Below are 22,581 nucleotides of genomic sequence, written 5' to 3'. Positions count from 1 at the left end.
AGTACTTACATTTTTGTGATTTAAACTTATTTCCTCTTGTCCTATATTTAGTGAATATAGAGGACAAACTTTTCATTTCAGCTGTACATGACCTTCTTCAAATAATCCCAAACTAATGATGAGTGTCTTCAAGTTATTTTTCTTATCCTTGAATAAACTGACTTCCTTGTACTTAGCCTCCCTGATGAACTTTCAGTAAGTTTGTCATTGTTATTCTCACAAAGGCTTGTTCCACTTCCTTCAGACTTCACATCAACATTCATTCAGGTTCAGCTAACATACATGCATTTGGTTACTTCGTCACAAAATATACTTCTCTGTCTTCAAGACTGATTTATTTTTGAGACGATATGTGTATCTTCAAGGGGACAACTCTATCATCTGCTGTAATCTATTCATGCTTTGATGACAGAAAGCCAAACTAGCATATACTCTCATTTTAATAATACTGCAATGAAGCAGTTTTAATAGTTTCCCTGTCTCCCCAGATAGGTAGTGCTTCAGAGGAAAGTCTGAAAATGAAAAGCAGTTTGTATCACCATTGTCAAAGGGATTGAAAAGGCATTGATTCACAAAAAAGATATTTATGTTTATACTGTTCTTTGACTGTTTTATTGCTAATAAGTTGATCAAAATAAATTTGAACTTCAAGTTGTTTTTACTTTATAAAAGATGAAAAATAGTTAAAAAGGTTAATGGAAAAAGTCCCGCTGAAAGCCCTATTTAAAGGCAATTGTCATTCTTAAATGAGATAATGACCTGTATAATAGAACAATGAAAGTGTGTGAAAAGTTTGAGCTATTGAATATAATTAAACTTTTGTCTCCTTAGAAAAGAGGGGCAGAATGTAAGAGTGTTTGGATGCATGAATTATTGCTTCGCTTATTATTTAGACTAGCAGGTTGAAATTATTGTGGGATAAGTGGGATTAATAAGAAATTTTGAAATGATAGCAACTTAAATTTGATAATAAAGACATGAAAAGAAACAAAAATGATAAAACTTACACTTCATTCTCTTTAACTATAAAACTTTTATTATAATATGTCTTGAGGTAGACTTTGTTGAGTTGAATCAGCATTCTGAAGTTATTCTTGTATTCTAATTCTTGAACACATGCCCTTTTAAAGTTATTCCAGAGTTTTTGTTTTGGTTGTTTTTTTTTTTTTTTTTTTTTTTTTTTTTTTTTTTTTTTTTTTGAGATCGAGTGTTGCTTTATTATCCACAATGGTCTTGAACTCAGGCTTCTAAACTTAATATTACAAAGAGTTGGGTTTACAGTGGACCATCAAGTTACGACTAGCCTGATAAACAAACAATTTGGGTTGTAACCAGAATTTTAGTTTTAAATTATGAAAATAGTCTTGAGTTGTAACCCAAATGCTAACCCCTTGATCTTCCAGATGGTCTCAGATACAGATTTAACTTTTAAATTGCTCTAGAATGAACACTGGAACTCCTTTCCTGTGTAGGGTTGAGAAATCCAATGTCAGTGTCTCTCTAAAGATATTAAGATCTGACTGGAAGAAAGTGTGACCTAACATTATGCAGGAAAGAGACTTTGAAAGGAGTTGATCAACTTGAGTTACAACCAGCTCTTAGGAATGAATTGAGGTTGTAAGTCAAGGGTCCACTGTATACATATTGTCGTCATGTCTAGTCTACACCAAAGTTCTTGTAAGCTTTTTTTATTTTTCTTTATTCTATTTTTTTTAATACTGAATATTTTCAAATATCATTTATTTGAGTTCATAAGATGGAGAAATATCTATAATTTAATTGATTTATAATTAATGTAAGATAGTTTGGTTAATGAATTATTGTGAATCATTTTATAAGTTTTCAATATCAAAATCATTAGAGGAAAATTTTCTCATATAATTTTTTAGAGTATATGGCAGCAAATCAATAGTACCAATTTCCATTTAATAAGCATACATATAGTTTTTAATATCAACACAGAATAGGAAAGGAAGATTTTGCCTGTTAGACATTAAAAGGCAAGTAATCTAAATACATAATCAGCTTAAAAAGTAGTTTAGTCTTTTATTGTCTTCATTCAGAAACAGTACATGGGATGAAAAAAATTTCATATAAATCAATTTTATATTTAAATTCTCTTAATAACATCTTTAATTTCAACAGAGCAATATTTATTAATCTCACTGAATTAAATTATCATTAATCATAACACTTCACAAGCTTTAATTCTAAATAAAATAATTACTATAAAATAGTTTATTAGCATTTTAGTGGCCAAGTATTTATACTTCTCTTTGTAAGTGCTCTGGTTAATAAATTCTAGTCTAATATACCTAAGAGCATAATGGTGTCTATCACATAATTTTTAAAAAAATTTTATTTATTTATTTATTATTATTATTATATTTTTTTTTTTGGTACCAGGGATTGAACTCGTGTCCTTGCACTTGCAAGGAAGGCCACCGAACCGCTGAGCTAAATCCCCAGCTCTGTCACATATTTATTCTGTGCCCTTAATATATAGTATATTTGAAATCCACCAAGATATAGTAGGCCAAAGAAATCAGACTATCAATGAAGTATGAAGTAAAACATCTGTAAAGCTAATTCATATGAGGGAAAGAAAAATGGATTTAAAGGCAGAAATGATTGAAGAAAGTGGAAATAAAGCTTTTGTAAATAATGACAGGAAGAATGGTTGGACAGAAGAGAAAAGATAAAAAAGAATTAAGATTTGTTATGTATATTTAAAATGAATGTAGTCATTATGAACTGCAAAAATGTATTAATCAAAAAAGGAAAAAAAAACAAAATCATTGATCTCAGGTTAACATTGATAGCTACAATGGCGGTGGTTTGTTATAGACTTAAAACTTACGTAGTTTGTTTTAATAATTTTGTTCATTTGAAAATTACTATTTTCAAAGTTCATATTTCATTATATTAAAGTATTGTGTCATTTTATGTCTTTACATACATTTCTAATTTATGAGACTGTATAACAAAAAGAACCTTGTCACCTAAGCCAAACTACAGATCTTGAGAGAAAAAGAAGCAGATGGAACAATAATTATCATTGAGAGGCAAAAGCAACAAATGCATATAAATTTTTTCAAATGATGTTCTTACTTCTATGTAAATTCTAAAGTACTCTTGGGTAAAACCATATAATGTGCATTTCAGTTTTAAAATAACTGAGAAATCTCTGAATAAATCTGTGAAAGAACTCATATTCTCATGATAGATAATTTTTCTTATAAATATTGTAACTGTTTACAGATCCTCATACTCAGTTGTTGGAATAACTCTGCTACATCTGAGTGAATTTTAGTCTGCTCTATTAATGTTCATTCTCAACATGACACCCCAAACTTGCATGTTCTTCAACCTCCCTGTCTCAGTTTGTGTTTATATCTATATAAACACAGCATTATTTGTCAGCAATTTGTAAGATAATATCAATGTCTATAAGATTGGTACCTGTTTAAATGTAGATGTTTTAATAAAAATATGCCAAGATGTAGAACACATACATACACACACACACATATATGTGTGTGTGTGTGTGTGTGTGTGTGTGTTTGTGTGTGTGTATTCAAATCTGTTATCATTATAATATGAAGGCTTTGAGAACATTGATAATTTTGCCAAATAAGGTGCATAACTATCAAACTAAAACATAATTGGCAGCAAAATTCAGATCCCTTTTCCAATCTCATAAAATGCATTCACATTAATTCCTTAGTGGTCAAATAACACTGTGAAATTAAATCTTAGTTTTCTTTTATTTTGTGTACAATATTGATACATGTATATAAATATTGTGAACTTCAGAGTCAATTTTTCTGCTACCAAATAGCACTTTTTTCTCTTGAAGGATCCAACCAACACCACTGTGGTTTAGGAAATCCTTATGTATCACTTTCTTATAGCTTTCTAGAAAATAAGAGATTGTAGTGAGACTGACTGTTAGCTCTTTTCCATCCCCTCAAAACTGTGCACTCCATAATGTCAGAGTCCATGATTATATGTCTGGGGATTTCCAAAGTCTACTAAATTATGCGGTAGCTCCTTCACAAGTATTGATTAAAATAAATTAAACAATTCATCAATGGGCAGTCTGGGGCAAAGGTAGAATAAGTCTGATCTCATTCAGCTGGAGTGCTGTGATGTACACCATAAACAATAATATTTTAAGTTAATTAATGTATGAGTCATTATTGTTTAGTTAGAAATTATGTTATGATAATCACAATACAAAAAGGTGATGATTATATCTGTCATGAGTTAATAGTGATTCTGTCATAGTTCAATGGTAGTAAATTTGAAACACTTCATTGTGATTAGATTTTACATATCAGAAACTATAATTGTGTGACACTGTGAGACTGAATAATAAAATATGAGCCTGTAAGTTAATTTAGAAAAAAGAGATTATTTCTGCACAGATATTGTTAGCATCTTATATCAGGAAAACATGATGGAGTCAAATTTTTAGTATTAAAAAATAGTGACAACTTCCACAAGTGTCTCACACATAGTAAGTGATCACTTCATATCTGTTACTTAAATGGATAAATCTATTGAAAAGTTCTACATCTTGGGATATTTTTATTAAAACATCTACATTTAAACAGGTACAAATCTTATAGACATTGATATTATCTTACAAATTGCTGACAAATAATGGTAAAAAGGTTGTATTGCAGCAAGTTAGCCACAAAGTGAAAAACCATCTCATCCTGAAAAGATGTATTTATATGGGCCCTGAATGTAAATGTTTTCAACTAAGCATGACAGTTCTGAGTAAGAATCAGATGTGCAATACACATTTACTTTATCATTTCTCTTATTAAATGTTAAAAGTTAGACCGGGGATTTAGCTCAGCGGTTCGGTGGCCTGCCTTGCAAGCTCAAGGACCCTTGTTCAATCCCTGGTACAAAAAAAAAAAAAAGTTAAAATTCTAAATTGATTTGCTGCTTAGTTCTGAGCATATGTTACAAAGAGCCAGATGCTGTAAAGGCAGCATTTGATAATATTTCATTGGTGGTTAATATGGGTTGTGTTAAAAAGTATTTTTGAGACATTTTCTTTTGAGGAGTCAACCACTTTAATACAATTTTCTAACCTGAACTCGGAGGATAGCAGTGATCATCTAAGAGGATATTGGGGAAAACAAATGAGAAAGTATGTTTTGTATCAATACATTCTATTATGTTTTATATATGGATGTGCCCTCAAAGCCTCATGTACTCAAGGGTGAGGCTCTTTGAAGGTGTTTGGACTATGATACTTATCAGTATCAATATGATATCAGTATGAGAGGCATGATACCAATTGGTGGGCTAGTTCATTGTTCTGTCAATAGCTAAATGTGATTTGGGAGGTGAAGCCTGATTGGAGAAGTTGGGCCACTGGGGGCATAGCCTGGAAAGGTCTGTCTCTTTTCTGCTTCCCTTTTGATGTCTTTCTGCCTCGAGCCTTCATGCCAGAAGCTGTTTCTCCTTGGAGATGCCCCTTTCCATGCTGCCCTGCCTTGAGCCAGCCAACTATGGAAGTGACTTTTACGAACTGTGAGTTGAATAAAACTTTCCCCCCATGAGTTGTGGGTGTTGGATATTATGTGCCAGGATGAGAAAGTAACTAAGACGCATACCTATAGCAATTATTTAATTACAATCAACTATAAACCAGGAAAGACTTCAGTGCTGGAAGGTTTTCATTTCTTACTTGACTGCTCCAACTGTTATAAAAAAAATTCAGGCACAGTAGATGCTTTCTATTCAAATTGTTTTAAAAATGTCAAATATATAATAATGAATTTGTAATGTAGTCTCTGGTTTGGCCAATAATTAAAGTTTATAGGCATCCCATACTTGTTACAAATTTAACTGAAATTTTACTTTTCGCTCATCACTAATTAAAGAGATTAGAGGAGTTGTCCATGAATATGCCTTGTTTTATTAATTAACCACAGTTAGATCAATGCTCTGTGCATGTGTATACACATGAATTTATTTTTATACCAGGGATCAAACTCATGACCTTGTGCTTGTGAGACAGGCACTGTGTCACTGAGCTAAATCACAGGCATGAAATTTTTATTCAAAATATTACACTAAGCTAAACATAACAAGCAATGTATTAATAAAAAGTAGCTGTATATTGACATAGCTCAGCACATTTAGAAAATTATACAGAGTAAATTATCAATCCGAAAATACAGATAAATATTGTGTAAGTGACTAATATAATGAAATTAATCCTTTTCTGAATATTATATTAATATTGATCATATCTTTCTTTCCTTCTTTGTTCTGCCTTTACTACCTTTGTACAATTATTTTGTTAAAACACATTCAAACCTTAAAGCTGTCTAACTAGCTGTATGTAACTAATAACATTTGGATGAGAAATGAAATATTCAGAAAATATTTGTTTTGCATATCAATTACAGGAAAGTAAGTAGTCATAAAAAAATCAAAGTTTATCATGATAAATAGCAAATAGAGATTACTTCATCAAAAAATTGAGATTTTGAAAAGATAGACTATATCATCCTTTTAATTTATTATATGGAGTTATGCACAAACGCACTTTTATGAAAATTTTGAAATGGAAATATTTTCCCTTAAAAAGAAAATCTACAACTTAATATAAATTCTCTATGATCAGTGTTATCATGTATATCTAAAATGTACCATAAATATTTTGCTTCAAAACAGTATAGATATTCTTTATTTACAAGAAAAGCTTGCTTGAAGCTTCATGACCTCTGTATAAATACAAGTTACTATAATTTGACACAACTATGGTGGAAAAAAAGACTAAATATGTCAAACATCCAAAATTTCTCCAAAATTTTAAATGTATCATAATTTAAAAGTACATCATCTCTCAATCAGAACTTTGCTAGGATAAGGAAACCCTGTTCATACAGTTTAACGTGATTTCTAACAAAATTTAACGATTGTGCTGGTTTTGTATACTCCAAAAGAAAAGCACACAATTAGACAATGTAATTGCAATTTTACTGGATTCTTTGTGAAGGTGTGATAAGAATGAGTATCTAAAATATTTCACTGACCATCTAGGAAGAAGCAATATCTCCATCTCTACTTGCACCTCTGTCTACACCTGTATCGCTCCCTCTCCCTCTGTCTCTTTCTCCGTATCTATCATCTATCTCTATCATATCTCTTATTTCTCTCTTGCTTTCACTCTCTCTCTTTCTTAAATGTATTTTCCCTTAGCACTTAACACAAGTCTCTAAAATAATATCTATTATCCCCTCCCAAATTAATTATTTGTTGTTTAATTTTTCATTATCAGGCTGAGTGACTTGAATTTTATTTGTGACATATTTTGGAATCTCCAGCACTAGAACATAAGTACATTATATATAATTGGATGATTTTTTTTTCACAAAATAGATGAATGAATGAAAGAACAAAGTGTCCTAGCATTCTTGCTTCCAAAGCAGCAATCTATGGTGTTTAAAAAGGTAATCAACAGCTAAGAAATCTGCTTTAAAATTATAATTGAGAAAATTAGACCATATTTAATCAAATTGACATTATCATGACATAATTATGACTGATATCTGCTCAATTATATCAAGACCATATGCCAGAAAATCTGTGAGATGATTTTTGATATGTATTGAAGTTAAATGTTAACTAATGGCAAAAATATGTTTTAAATTTTTTCAGATGATTTCAAATGAGGTACATTTTATGACAAATGTGCAGATTATCAAATGATAGAATGTGAGGTTTTCTATAAAAATTTTCATTAAATTTAAAATGAAAATAAACAGTTTAATATTTTTGTTTGTTTATCTGATACTTTGATTCTTATACTTGTGTGCTTACACAAGACTGCATTTAGGTTTGTACGTCAGATTTAAGTCTTTTAGTATGTAAAAATTGGAAACACTGGTCATAGCAAATCTGTTTCTTTTGAAAACTGCACTAAATTCATTTATTTTATTTCAATTCTTTCTTCAAAATTATTCTAAATCTAGATTATTTCATCACTTTTAACTCTATTGCTGGTAGAGAAAACTGTAAGGTTCTGTTTAAACTGATGGAGGAAAATGAAAGCCACTTAAAGAGTATGTAAGGTACAAATCGTAGGAAAGAAGATTCCCTACTTAATATTATGAAAGCTATCATTTGGAGAGAATATACAAAAAAATTTTTTCCAGAGGTGAACAGGAAAATTTGGACTAAGAATTATAATGATTATTTGTAGCGAAGACATTAAGTCACTAGCAAAAAATGCAAAACTGCCTTTAAATACGTTTACAGGCTTTGGACAGATCAAACGTATTAACTTCCAGAAACATTCTTTTTTCCTGGGATCCAATTTCTGCCTGATTTCAATAATCTAGAGGCTTACCTTTGCTCACTTTTAACCCAAAGTTCTAAGACATGAGTTTATTTAAATACACAGTTTTTATTTATGTAATGCAATCAGTTATATATTTAAATAATCATAATGAATACTGTCACAGATTTGGTTAAGGACCAAAGAATTATTTTTTTTCATTTTTAATTGTATTGGTGCAATTTAAATTTACATGACAATTATGTTCACCATAAGGAATCTGTACCTTTACATGATGTATCTTGATTTATTTATTTTTTCCCATTCCCTTCCCCTCTTTTCAAGCTACCTTCCCTTTCCTTATTTGAGAAGGACCAGGGTTTGAATCCAGTACTGTCACTTACTATCTAGGTGATTTGAGGCATGGACTGTTCTCTAGACTTTCTGCTATGGTTTGAATAACAGTGTGTCTCCAAAATTCTTATGTTGAAACTCAAGCTTAATGTTTTGCTAGTAAGAGGTAGAGCCTATGGAAGATCACACTTTTATGACAGTAGAACCCTTGTAAATACCATCAGTGCCTTTTAAGAGGCTCTCAGGAGGTCCCTGATTGTTTCCACCACATAAGGATGCAAGAAAGTTGCCGTCATCACACCAGATTTCAAATTTGCTAGTAGCTTCATCTTGGAGTTCCTAGCCTACTTCAAGAGACAAGAGCAATGGATTTCTATTGTTCATTAATCATTCTGTTTATGGTGTCTTGTTATAGCAACAGGAATGGACTAAGGTATCTCAGAATTTTATTTGCAAAGAATGAGAATGCTGCCTGTTTAAAAATGACAGGCAGTGTTATATATGATATAGTGTTTTATATATGATATATTATAGTGTTATGTATATGATATAGTTTATTATTTATTTAATTTACTGTTTTAAAAATACCAAATAGTTAACAATAAATAGTTAATTTAACAGCATAATGATTAAAATATTTCTGGCTCAATTATCACTGCCAATTAAAATACTAAGATAAAGCAACTATATTGAAAACAATAAAATACAGTACTACTTAATTAAACAACATACTTTATGAGTCACTTGTGAATATATTACTTTTTGATAAAAATATCTCAACATAGCATCATTAATATTTTCATACTAAATTATATTTATAAAGAAGAATTAGTACTAGTATATAGCACAATAGGGTAACTACAGTCTATAATAATTTATATCTAAAATATCTATGATATCAATATTTAACATAGAGAAGAAAAATATTTAATGAGATGGAAATGCTAATTAACTTGATTGTATTAGAACACATTTTATACTTGTATCAAATTATTACATTAAATCACAAATATGTCTAAATGCCGAGTCAAACAAAATTAAAAATAATTTGTTCTTAAAGTTTTTTACACAAATGTAAAAGGCATGATAATAACATTTTAAAAATATTATTATTATTTTGCAAAGAAGGGTTGCTCAATAAAATTGAAACACTTTGCTAATTTCTGTTTATTTTTAGAAATTTTTTGAGATTTATAAATGTTTTAAAAAGAAAAGAAATAGTACTGAATCTGCCTTAGGCAAAGCTGCTTCTATGTTTGTTAATAAATATTAAAAAGTACATTTAAATGTGCATATTAATTTTTTTAGTTTGAAATTTTATTTATTAGAAGAAATCAATGAAATAACTACATGTGTATTTGTAGAAAATATTTGTGATCAAAATATATAATATTTAGTTTTTTGAAGATACACAGACATATTGTTAAAGACACGGTGCCATAAATTACCCTCAAAGTATTTCCCTAAATTTTTGGTACACTTATCCCATCATTCTTTCTACTTGTGAAGCAGATCTGGAAGTCCTCTTTCCTGAGTGTTTGATCAAAAATATAGTGAATGCTACTGCCAAGTGCGTCCAAAGGAGAAGCAGGCCCTTAGAAACATTATCCTGTGTCCTCATCCACTGGCTGAAGCACATGGTGCCTTTGAGGTCTTCTCCAAAGTCAAAATTACCATGTATTATAAACTTTTAAATCTTTTGAGCACACTGAGGCAGCCAGAGCAGCACAAATACATACACCAAAGAGAATTTCCTGAACTACTTCAGAAAATGAGAATGATTGTATAAGTTCAAAATGAGAGGGCGCATTTTAGTGGTCATTAGTAGCAATTAATGGCAATGTCTTCTACTATAATAATGTTTTTACTTCAAATATTCACTGTATTTTTATCAAACTTTGTGAAACAGTCAACTGTATTTAAGCAATTATATGAAAACATACAGAATACTAATCAGTAGAATAAATATATATTTAACTTTTTACAAATTAAATAGTTTAATAGAAGAAATAAATCTTTGATAGTAAATTACACTGTAAATATTTGGTGTAATTATAGTTGAAAGGAAAAGAGCTTCAAAACATTGCAAAGTTCTATTTTGTCAAATAAAAGTGTATTGTATCCTCTCTTGCCTTTACAAATAAAATCTAATGACTAAACAGCATCTCAGGGTAATATAATCAAGCCCTAACTCATCTCATTTAAATCCGTTTATTATTATTATGACAAAGGAGTCTTTTCCCTCAAAACCTACAATCACTCAGGCAATATTTTAAATGAATTTCACATGTGTCACCAAATAATGGACCAATGGCGCATTATTTTACTATAAGCGTGGCTAACTTTTCAAGCTGTTCAAAAGTTTACTGAAATATTACTCTCTTGTTGAGCCCCTACCTCACTACCATAAAATACTTATAATTGTAACTGATCTGAGCTACTGTTTTGTTTCAGAAAATAGTGTAAGGGCCTCCCGTATATTTTTCCTGCTTCAAATCTTTTGTTTTTAATTCTCTACTCTTAACACAGTGCCTGCAGAGATGTTGCTAATTATTTGATCATGCCATGTTATTCCTAAATTTAATCTATGCTTTCATATGGCTCCACATTTTACTCTTTTTTAACTATGATAAAATACCCTATAAATTTTGATACCTTGTAAATTCTCTAACCTGAAACTCTAGTAATTTGAATTTACTTATTTCACGCAGCCTTCCTGACAAATCTTGAACAGCCCACAGTTACATTTCAAAGCATTTCCACTATTTCTTTATTCTGCATTCTTATGCTAATCATTCTGGTTTACTTTCTCTAATAAATATTTATCCATATATCACTCTACTGTAGAAATCTACCTCACTTATTATTGTAAGAGCTCTCCCCACAATCCCACTTTTAATGTTTTCTCATAGCAATTAATGTCCCAGTAACGTAATATATGGTTTACTTATGTATTTAGTTTACTCTTTAATTTACTTTTTAACATATTTCTTACTAATCTACTAGTAAAAGCACAATTTGGACTGGGACACCACTGCCCTACCTCCAGTCTGAATTTGAACACCACCCCACTCCTCCTTCCATTTTTCTAAGAGAAGCAGGCATAAAATAATAAGATCCAGAAAAATCTCTGTGCTCCATCTTGTGGCCTGATCTTCAGTAATCATTCCCCTACTCAAAACTTCATTAAGTGTTCATAAATATAGAGAGCATCTCATCCATGTGGTTTTTTCATAATTGATTCTGATACAGGCATCTGTGTTGAAATGCCTTGCAATGACTCATAACTCTGCCAGTCATTCCTATCAATATTATCCAGAAACCCAATGAGCAAACTCAGCTTCCTCCCTTCCATTTGTGTCCCATCCAGGCTACAAGGAGATTGCCTCATTAAAGCGACAAGAATCCTTTTCTATCTTCGTTAAATCCGTCATCCACACCCAGAACTATGCTAAACAATCAAGGAACTAATCCAGTATCTCATTCATGATCCAGTATCACACACCCACAATCCAGTCACACCCCAAATCCTCACCTATGAATACAAGAGGCTTTCGGGGAGATATGGATATAAAACATACATTTGCAATTCTTTGCTAATTATACACAGGATCCTGAAATCTAACTATTGGTTCTGTCATGTAGTATCACTATTGCCGAGGAGATTTGAAGGAAAGAGTCCTACATGGAAAACAGTGAAATGGACAAGAACGTCTCCCAAGAAATTTGATAAGCACAAATAAGACCCCAGCCAAGTGTCTAGCCCTGATGTAAGTCTCATGTTTGTCATTAAATTTTCAAATAAGGAAAAAATTATGACGTACTAATGGAAACTATATTGCCTTCAACAGTTTCCAGAAATAGCCACACATACCTCCGTAGGAATCCAGTTACCATAAAGGCCTTCATAAATCCTACACATAGTTTCTAAGAAGTAGGAGCTCAAAAAATATAAAGAAATAAGACATCATAAACAAAATAAAAAATAGACAACAAGCAATCAAGTCATTATCTGTTTGAGTTAAGACACTGAAAATGAACAGTATTACGTACTTAAGTTCAATATATCTGACAAAATATTAGACTATGCAACAAACAATCAAAAGGCTAAAAAGTATCAAGCACACTTGAAAGTGAACAATATCCACTTTATCTATGAAATTAAATTAGATCCTATTAGCTAGGCTTGACATCCAGTATGACTCAAATGAGAACCTATGATTTAGGAAATAAGAAAACAACAATAAAAAGTCAAATCAAACAAAAATCTCATAGGGTGTCAATATTACATTGATTATGACAAGTTACAGATCTTGCTCATAGACGAGAGAATATTATATGAAGATGTTGGGAATAATTATTGTCCATCTTCAGTTTAACTCCACTCCAAAATACAATGATAGAAAGGTGTAGGACAAAGTCATAAAAATTTTCAATGAAAAAAGGAAAAAATTGAAGGTACAAAATATCTGCTCCTGTTAACAAATGCTAATAATTCTTGATTACATTTTAAAGCCTGGAATTTTCGATGACATTCAGGGGACATATGAACTCTGATTTGTGTATTGTGAGACATCCAACTTTATTGAAATGTACCTCATTTAAGGAATTTCACCAGCTTACTGCCTGATAATTGAATTTGGGGTGTCAAAATATCTTTTCCCCCTTTTATATTCTCTTCATTTCTTTCAAAGATATTTATAGTGGTTATACTGGAAATTTTTCTCAAATAATTTTTGAAACACTTGTGCATTTGAAGAGACTGGTAATCAAGTTAGGTTTTCTTTTTGTTTAGCAGTTCATTTCTCAAAGTATCTGTCTTCTTTTATTTTTCACCATAAACAATAAGAAGAAATCAATGTCAATACTCTGCCTGAAAATCTTCTTAGCTACAAACTAACCTGAAGGTTATCTAACCTTCAGACACTGTTGATTGGAATGAAAGTTGATTCAGTCATTATGGAAAAAAGTACAAATGTATCAAAAATAGGACTACTATATAATTCAACCATGTCACTTGTAGGTATTACTCAAAGGAAATTAAATCACAGTGATGAATAAGTATCTCAGGAGGGATGCCCCAGAAGGCTTCATAAACTGTCAAAAAAGATGGGGTAAGTGTGCTCAGAGTGAGGGAGGATATTTTGGGGAGAATAGCAATGTGTTTTTTACTATAATAATTTTTAAAATATAAACATTCACCGTACATTTTGGTCACACTCTCCAAAGTTTTTCTTTTAATGTTTTGGATATCAGGAAATTTTTTTTTCAACTTATGGCAAAGCTCAAGATTTATATGTAAGTAGAGAAGAGAATTGATGTAGCATGGAATTCATACTCTAGGTATAAGTAAATTGTACTTTTCTTAACCTAGATCATGAATACAATGCAATAATTTGCATTTTTTCAGCCAAATATTTCACATGAAAATGTAAGCTAATATCATTGAAATATAAAACATTGAAATAGCTATATCAGTTGCTTTTCTTGCTTTCTTTGGCTGAGATAAATGCTTGATACTCAGAGTTAAAAAGGGAAATTTATTTAGCTCACAATTTATAGAGGTTTCAAGTCCATAATCGACTGGCTCCAAGGCAGGTTGGCTTGGCAGAGTTCATCACAGAGAACAGTTGATGGTGGACAGAGAGTATTGAAAGCAACAAGGGACCTTCGCAGCTCCTTACTTCCCCTTTTATACTCTCGGGGCTACTGGGAGTAGGGCTGTGTCAAACCAATCAGTGGACTGATTTAGTAATACACACTCTTAATCCCAGGGTCACACACTGTAGACTCAGCCAGCTCTGAAAAAGCCACTTATGACAGCATCAGATTTTGGGGGCCATCAAGACATAAGCCATAACATCAACATTCAATAAGATATCATTAAATGATTCAAATGTTATGAATTATAAATGTTACAAATGCTTAATATGATTACTAATTTGGATATCAATTTAGTATTTTATAAAATAGGATTACATTTTTCTCTCATTGAGTTTATTGGTACATTTTAGGTGTACAGTGCAGTTACATTCATCATTGGGATCTTGTACCTTTATATGACAGGTCTTGGTTCTCATTTTTGCCCCTTCTTCTGCCAAATAGAATTATTTTTTAAATTAATAGATTTAATTAACTGGTCAGCAAAATTTTGTGATAATCCAGATTTAATAACATCTGACATAAAATAACACTCAATATTTTACATTTTAGATTGATAAAATAAAGACTGTTATGAAATGAAAAATAAAATGATAGGCATTTTTATCAGCTTGTCTTATGTCCTGGCATTAAGCCTAGAAACCCTGCTCTTCATTCTTTTGATTCTCTCAGTCGTTGGTTTTATTGTATATTTTTAATTCATAGTGATAATATTATAATATATAGCCAATATATAGCATTATTTAATTATTTAATATATAGCTATATTTAATTATTTAATTTGGAATGTTTACTACAGTGTGTCTTTTACTTAGCAATTGGTTAATGCATTAGTACTAAATTATACATTGTATAAATCATCTAACGTATATCAAGGCAAGGAAACACCAACTGTCTATAATAAGTGTATATGTAATGAGTTGAAAAAACTTTGATCATATTATGTCATGCACATACCGTCAACCTCAAAGATTTATGACCTAAGAAATATATTATTTCAAAGATTATATGAAGGATATAAGGCAAATTGTTGAAGTATACAATTTAAGTAGCAAATATAAGTGCCCACTGCATAGCTGTTATATTTTAGCTTCCTTGCCTAAACTAGGGTTGATATTTCTCAATTCAAAACAAACAAACAAGCAAACAATTTTTTGACTGCACTATTCTTCAAGAATGGAAATACTAGTACAATGATTTATATGGGAATAATATAAGAGAATAGGAAATCTGATGTTACCAAATAATGATTAAAATGAAAAAAAAATCTTAAAGCTGCTTTAGAAATACTGAACTGCAAAATAATTCATATTTTATGACTTTAGTATTCTAGTAAAGGCCAAATAAGGACTAGAGCAAGTTATTAATTCAATTGATAAAATATAAGTCTTTCCTTTTCATTTTGTTTGTTACAATGTAGAAAGTTTTCTGAATGATAAGTAGTAATTTTCACATATGATATGAATGTATTTTAAAAGAAATATAAAATAAAACTTTATCATTTGAAAGAAATTCTAGACTATCATAGTGCTGAAGTGTTATTGATAATATTGTCCCAATAGTCAGTTTCATGCATTAGAAATTCATCACTTTAGAATTTTCCTCCCTTAATTAGTAACAAAAATTCCTATTGAACATTTAAGCAACTTGCTTAAAAATTGAATACCAACTGTTTTTTCCAAGTGTACAACTTATGCAAAGACTGTGCAGCAATTTTCTTTAGGTCTTCAATTTTGTGTCTAAATTGCAAATGTAGTGAAAGGTAAAAACAATTTGTCAGTATTTGCCATCACTAATTAATGTAGATAAAATCAATTGCAAATAACTTTTATTGGGTATATATCTAACTCCCCTTATTTCTATAAAAATAAAAATTATTCACAAACCTCACACACATATTTATAAATAACAAAACCAGCAGTACAACAGTGCTACCAATTTTTCTATGGAGAAAACCTCATCAACTCCTCTAAGGCCCTCCTCATGTAGAATGACAATATACTGATGATTTTTAATGATTTTAATCAGGGATATCATTCTGCTTTTGGTAATGATGTAGTTCTGATTCACTCACATTATATACAGACCAAACCACTGATCCATTACAGCCTGGAATCATACATTCCTCTTTACCCAGTAAGGATGGATAAAAATAATATAATTTCTTTCTATTAATTATCTTTTCCAAAGTCCCATGCTTGTTTATTCCATCTCCCAAACAAATAGTAATTTAAAAATTGCCAGCATACATTTTTATTTGTATTAATGTACTTTACCATAAAACATGGAGATTGAAATCCTGATAAATTTCAGTATTTCAACAGTACAAACACCTAAGTCAATAATGAAATATATAAAATGATATATTTATGACAGGTTGTCTTTATGATGCCTATACTAATTTTTTCTTCGATAATGCATTATTTTCTATTTTTTTAGTGTAAGCATGTGTTTTAGTTTCAGAATTACTGTGACATCTGAAAAGTGCTATTTATTTAGGAATCGTTACTAGGAAACGCTGGGAGGTAGCCTGGGCCCCCATCCACCCTAAGCTTTTTTTTCAATTGAGGTTTTTGGTTACTGATTCATTCACCTAACCTATTATTGGCTTGTTTAGGTATTGTATTTCCTCAGGATTCAGTCATAAATAAAATATACCTAACAACTTTTCCTCTCAAGAATCCCATTTATTGGTATATAATTGTTAATTGCAATCCATTATGAACCTTTATATTTCTTTCATCAATCATCATATTGTGTCTTTTATTTGTGATTTCATTTGTTTAAATATTTTCTCTTTATTTTCTTGATTAAACTTCATGTTTATTCACATTATTTTTTGAAACCAACTCCTGGCTTTTAAATTTTCTACTCTATATTTTACTTCTATAAATTTTTATATTCATTTGTGCTACGAATTAGACTTTGAACTTTGTTTCTAGATTCTTGACCTGTAAACTTGTGACCATGTTTTAGAATACTGTATAAGCATGTATCACTATAGACTTCCCTATTAAAATTACATTTGTTATATGCCATATGTTTTGGCATGCTGTGCTTCTGCTTTTTGTGTCTCAAACTCTGTTCTAGTGTCTCTTCACTTGTTTTTACTTGTCCATTGATTATTCAAAAAATCTCTTTATACATATGCCTATTTTGTGAAATTACTTTCTAATTTCTAGTTTAATTTCATTGGGATTATGGTAACTGGAAAAATAGTTTCCATGACTAATTTTTTTGTTGTTTTAGTTAAAACTTATTTAATGAACATTTATTTTCTGGAATATTTTCCACATGCATTTGAGGAAAATGTATATTTCTGTTCATTGAAATTCTCCATTTGTCAAATCCATTTGTTCAGTTTTAAACTCTCAATTTCCTTATTGATTTTCCTCTCAATGGTTTTTATAATACTGAATGTTCTCAGTTATTATTGGGATTTCTATCTACTTTCTTTAATCGGCTTTGGCAAAGCTTGTTTTATATATTTATGATATTCTTACATTGATAACATTAATATTTATGATTGTATGTGTTCTAGACGAATTGACGCTTTTATCATTTTACAGTGATTTTTTTCCTCTTACAATAGTGTGGACTTAAAATCTATGTAATCAAAATTAATGTAGCAACTCGATTTTACAAATATGTTTTGAGCTTATATATATATTATTTATTAGTACACATTTGTAATGCATACTTATTACATTCCTTGTAGGGAGTTAAAACATGTACATAACACATCTTAATTTCTTCTTCTGCCTTTCCCCCTCTGTTTCCTTCCCTTCCCTCCATTTCTTGGTATCCTTCCTTAACAAAAGATCTATCTCTTATTTTCCTGTTATCTATCTCTTTTTTTTTCTTTATTTGTATTTTGGGTTTCTCATATAAAAGAAATGTCACTTCAAGTTTGTCACTAAACCTAAAGTTTCCTGCATACCATATACGGTTGCATCTTGTTTCTTATGCACTCCTGTACACATTTTTTGCGGTAATCATTAATAAATTTATGTGTAAAATAATTATTAGTAGGGAAAGCTTCCAACGTCATTTTTCTAATATTTCGTCTGCATTGTAGGCTTTTTTCCTTCATTTAGTCTTATGTTGCTTGTGATTCCTTCATCATTTTTTGGTGATATTTGTATTAGTAACCTATGATTCTTTTACTTTTGTATCTTACAAAGGCTTTTTTGCGTTATTATGCGGTATAGATAATACATCATATCCTTATAAATATGTTTCATATTGATAACAACTGGTTTTACAATTTGCCAGAAATTAAAGAGCAAATAAATTGTATGAGATGTTGGAAATATTACATACTGGGGTGTGTATGGTGGATCCATCGATATACTTCTATATGTGTTCATAAGAGTCGCAAAGCTCTATTAATACTTGGACATTTTGCCACAAGTCAATTAATTAAATATACTGCAAACAAATGAAACACTAATCAGCCAACTATCCCCAGTTCATTTTCACAAACGATGTAGGGTTTTTATTGTTGTTGTTGTTTTGTTTTTTGTTTTGTTTTGTTTTGTTTTTGTGGTACCAGGGATCAAACTCGGGTCATTTCTCTTGCAAGGCAGGCCACTGAACCGCTGAACTAAATCCCCAGCCCACAAATTATTTAGTTCTTAACAATAGCTTTGTTAATTCTGTGTCACTGGTTACTTTTCAGAATATCTTCTTAACAATAATAATTTAATTCTCTATAAGCTTTTCTAAACCTTTTTGCTAAGGAGGGCTGTTTTTTGTTTTGTTTTGTTGTTTTGGTACCAGGTATCAAACGCAAGACCTTGCTCTTGTGAGGCAGGTAGCGGCACCACTGAGCTAAATCCCCAGCCTTTGCTTTTTTTTTTTTAATTAAATTTTAACACTATTAATATTATTCAATATTTATTGAGTACAATTAAAAATATGATTTTATTTATTAATAGTATGATTATTCATATACATTATACTGTTGAACCTATATAATATGTAGATAATCCTATTATTCTGTGTTTAGAGGCATGCATTTTTAAGTGCTAGAATAACATAACAGTTTCTAATAATTAACTATTAGAAATTAGGTGTGGAAAAGTGATTAGAAAATAGATGAAGAAAAAGAAATTGAATGAAAGTGACTTTTATTTTCAACTAATTACAGATCTATTCAATTAAAATAAACAAAAACTAGGCAATATTATTTGAATATTAGAACCATATGCCATTAAAAAAATTTAGCACTTTATCAAAATGGGGCAATATATATCTGGTTAATTTACTGGTAAGAGAGACAAATGTAAAGAAAGAAGGATGAAAAATAAAGGAAAGAAGGAAAGAAAGGGGGGGACAAAGAAGGAAAGGAGAGAGTGCGAAACTAGAAGGGAAGGCAAGGAAGACAGGAGAAAGACAGAAAAGAAAAGGTAGTTCAGAGATACACTGACCGCCAGAAATGTCATCAGCTGCCAAAAGTATGCTTTATGTTTGTCTAATTTAAAAACTTGGTACATTTCTCCGTATTTCTAAGATGAAGGAATTGATTACTTTCAATATTTTGTAAGATTATAATAGTAAAAAATAAAATATTTGTAAATTTTGTTGTAATTTTCACACCCAACCAGTTATTGATGGTTGATAAACTGTGAGCCAATCTTACTTGGAAATTCACTTAAGGAAAAAATATGATTTTATATATATACATACATACATATATATTATATATATATATCCAGTTGAGGTGCATATCAACATCTACTTAGGTAAGTATGCAACAAACTGAAAATAATAAATGACAGCTAAAATTTATGTCATCACTGCAAATACTGTTCTAAGAAATACATGTAGGTAAATTGACATGAAAACTGTTAAATGAAAAATGGTTTTGTGGGGCTGGGGATTTAGCTGAGTGGTTTGATGCCTGACTCACAAGCACAAAGACCGGAGTTCGATCCTCCATACCCACCCCAAAATGGATTTGTGTAAATTTTATATCCAACATTTAAAAAATGAAAAGAAATGGCATAAAGTTTACTAAAATTTATAATAGTAATTGTTATTGTATGAGTTTTGTTTGTACAAATTATTCTCAAAGTGATGAGCTATTTTCAATAAGGAAATATTTACTACTTAGCATACAAGTTAAACATTCTATGTTCAAAAGTAAATACAGTAGATCTTGGAGTTATGATCAGCCTGACATACAAACAACTTAGGTTACAACCAGAATTTTAGTTTTAACTTACGAACAAACCCTTGAGTTACAACCCCAAAGCATGGCTGCTTGTGCTTCCAGACTGTCTCAGATACAGATTTAAAGCCTTAAAGAGTTCTGGAAGGAATACTACAACATGCTTTCTGAGTGTGATTAATTGAAAAATCCTGGTCAGTGTCTCTCTAAGGACACTGAGACCTACCTGTACACAGGAGAGAGACTTTGAAGGCTGTGCACAGGAGCCTGAGCCTTCTATTGACCAACTTGAGTTACAATGAGCCTTCACCAACAAATAGAGTCCATACGTCAAAGGGACACTGTATAAAACTCTTTATCATTGGATACACTTCACAGATTTTAATGAGCATAAGAGCAATACAATCATTCTTTTTGACATAATTCATAATTTAAAAAAAATATGCCAAACCCTTTACATCGTTGGAAATGCTATGTATCATTTGAGTCCTTAACATTTGAGTTGAGTTCTATAACATGTAAGTTTGCATGTTTCTTGTGAAAATACATGTCATTCTGAAGAAAGGAAAGATTTAGGCAAAGCCAGGTAATTATTTAATGTGCATTTTGTTTGTTTCATAAACTGCTGTATGAATAAGCAAATTCTCTCTTCGCGTGTGTGATAGTCTTTTAATGACAGTAGCTCATTTATTTGTGCAATGAAATTTTTCTATTGAATTGAAAAGATACAGTTTCTAATGTTACTTTCTATTAAAATTTAGAACTTCAGCAGAGATGTGACATAATTAAATCTCATAGTTTTCTCTGAATATTTGTGACTTTGTAAGTTTATGGTAAAAACTAACATTTGCTTATAATTTTCTGGCCTCGATTAATGTTTTTATGTTTTCTTTTAATATTATGATTATATGTTATAGAATAGATTATTATAGTAGAAGTTAATCTTTCATTTTTTTATGTGTGTATTACTGCTGAATAAACATAGGGTCGCCTATGTGTTAGGTTAGTTTTCTACCACTGAACTACATTCTTGGACAGTTCAATATATTTTATTTTTCCCTTCTTTCTATGGGATGCAAGATAGATATATTCTTGCCTTTTCATTCTTTCCTCTCTTCCTTTACTGCCTGATTATTTCTCAGATCTTCTCAACATTACATAGACTGTCTCTATTTCCTATCCTCTCTCTTTTATTTTGTTTTATTCTTTAAATTACACATACTCTGGCTTTCTCATGTAAAAGAAATCCTATGATATTTAACATTTTGAGTCTAATTTATTTCAGTTAGCATTATGGTTCCACGATGCATATATTTGCCTATAAATGGCTAAAATTTATCTTTTTTTTTTTTTTGCTGAGTAGTGCTTTATATTTTCTAAAATTTTATTTTAGTGCAGTTTGCTTTCTTTCTTTTTTGAAGAATTAAAATATCTATTGCAAGTAATTGAATGAATTTTCTCTATTCTGATACACATTTGTATTAGAGTATCAATTGCTTATGTTGATAGCATGTTTTTGTATGTTTCTTAATTATGTGAAAGTACTGAACTAGAAAAAATATATACTTAAACACTTTTTAATTAAATGTTTTAACTATTATTCTAGAATAGTATATTTACACTTGTGTGCAGAAATAAAATAGATTTCAAAGTATTTTCTCATGTACCTTTGATTTAACCCATATCCACTGAAAATTAAAAAAAAACTTTAGCAATTTTATTTATACAGAACTAAAAGGGTTTTCAATCAAGACAGACACTTTAGATCATGAAGTGATCATACCTTATCAGATGTATCCTTGCATTTTCATTTATTGGATTTGTATTTTTGTCTAAACCATATTTAAATGACAAAGTTGCTTCAATATAAATTATATCATGTACTATTCAGTCTCATAAATAGCAGGCTCATTGGAAATAATGATTCTCATGTTTGTGAAAAAAATTTCTCTTCGGAAAGTGAAAGTAAATGCTTGACTTAAGTAAATTGAAATATGTGTAGGAAAAAATCTATCTATCTTGGAGGAAAAGTGAACATGCAAAATGTCCTTGAAATATTTAGTAATACTGTAGTATT

The 22,581-nt window shown here is 30.3% G+C and overlaps 1 pseudogene; it reads right to left on the bottom strand.

The window, feature by feature from the left end:
- Window positions 1–18,380, bottom strand: part of LOC104871138 — a 44,250-nt pseudogene extending 25,870 nt beyond the window's left edge.
- Window positions 18,381–22,581: the final 4,201 nt, after the last annotated feature.

The sequence above is a fragment of the Fukomys damarensis genome, unplaced genomic scaffold, assembly GCF_012274545.1.
Source record: "Fukomys damarensis isolate Sample0158 unplaced genomic scaffold, DMR_v1.0_HiC HiC_scaffold_38, whole genome shotgun sequence".
Lineage (NCBI taxonomy): Eukaryota > Metazoa > Chordata > Mammalia > Rodentia > Bathyergidae > Fukomys > Fukomys damarensis.
The sequence above is the reverse complement of the archived record's forward strand: the minus strand, read 5'-3'. Positions and strand labels throughout refer to the sequence as shown.